This window comes from Myotis davidii, unplaced genomic scaffold (assembly GCF_000327345.1).
Source record: "Myotis davidii unplaced genomic scaffold, ASM32734v1 scaffold390, whole genome shotgun sequence".
In the NCBI taxonomy this organism is placed as follows: domain Eukaryota; kingdom Metazoa; phylum Chordata; class Mammalia; order Chiroptera; family Vespertilionidae; genus Myotis; species Myotis davidii.
Window position 1 is genome coordinate 763,129 of NW_006282748.1, and position 1,377 is coordinate 764,505.

Sequence of the window (1,377 nt, forward strand, 5' to 3'; positions counted from 1 at the left end):
TCAGAACCCAAGCCCACCGCTAGAAATCTCATTCCGAGACAAGCAGATGGCAACTGATGTTTCTCTTTTCCCTCTCTCTCTCTCTCTCTCTCTCTCTGAAATCAATAAATTTTTAGAGGTGGAAATTTATTTGTCATAACTACTGTGAGTAACCCTTTTAGCACTTGTTGGCTCTTCTGCAGGGGATACTCCATCATGATGGCTTATGTAAAAAGCACAACACAGGCTTAGATTGTACAGACATTGCCTTTGTGCTGCCTCAAGCCGTGCTGTATATGTGCCCAGCTATGGAGACCAACAGTACCCACTGACACCTATTTGTCCTTGTCAGTTGGAAGAGAGGCCCGATTTTAGCTCTTTGAGGCTCAGAACATTCTGGCTCTCTCCTCAGAGCCTAGCCCAGTGCCTGGCATATGGTGGGTGCTAAATAAATATTTTCTGAATGAAAAGATGGATGAATGAGTGAATTTAAATCTTAAATTTCATCTTCCTACTGACCAGGATTCCCTTATATTTTCTCTTACATTTAATATTATTCTAATTAACATTTAATGGCACTTTTTGCAATTTCTTTTGTTGGCAGCTTAGAATGAATCCATAATGCTTTTCAATCTTTCCTCTGATAACAAAGCTTCTGGTTAAATGGTATCAAAACAATGCATCCAATTCTTTTTTTAAACATTTTAATTAAAATATTTTAAAATTATAGTTAACATTCAGTATTTTTATATTAATTTCAGTTGTTCATTAATATTCTTACATTGTTTCTAAATGACTCATTAAGCAACTCACTGTGCATGGTAATGCAGCATTTTTAAAAATTTTTGTCTTTAACAGTAAAAAAGGCATTTAAATGACAACTCTCCAAGGCATATGTATGCATATGTGTGTGTATGCGTAAGGCAATTTATGTGTGTGTATATTTTAAACAAAAATTTCCCAAAACAATACTTAATATATGGAATGCACCATGATATTTTCTACTCTGGGTTAGTCTGTTTTATTTCATCTTTTAAAAATTCCTGGTCGTGCCCTGGCTAGGGTTTCTCAAATTTCATGCACCAGGCCTCTAGTGTCAGTAATGTGAAAGAGTGATGGTGGACTTCATTTTCAGTGATAGTTTTTTCTTTTAGCAATTCAACATCTATTATTTCTCTGATTGCATACAAAATATTGACATATTCTCTTCAGTGGAAAAATTGATAAAATGGAATATCTACAACAATTTTAGATTTCCTAATTTATTTATTCATTTTTATTTTTATTTATTTTTATTAGTTAAGGTATTACAAATGTGTCCTCATCCCCCCCATTAACCCCCAACCTCCCCCACACTCCTGCTCCCATCCCCCTGTTGTCCATGTCCATTGGTTTGGC

The 1,377-nt window shown here is 35.1% G+C and overlaps 1 long non-coding RNA gene across 3 annotated transcripts in view; it reads left to right on the top strand.

The window, feature by feature from the left end:
- Positions 1-972: 972 nt before the first annotated feature.
- The window catches only part of LOC107182392, a 15,842-nt gene continuing 15,437 nt past the window's right edge, over positions 973-1,377 (top strand). For all 3 annotated transcript variants that reach the window (XR_001513115.1, XR_001513114.1, XR_001513113.1), the window contains exon 1: positions 973-989. This is a non-coding gene — a long non-coding RNA (uncharacterized LOC107182392). The remainder of the gene's footprint in view (positions 990-1,377) is intronic.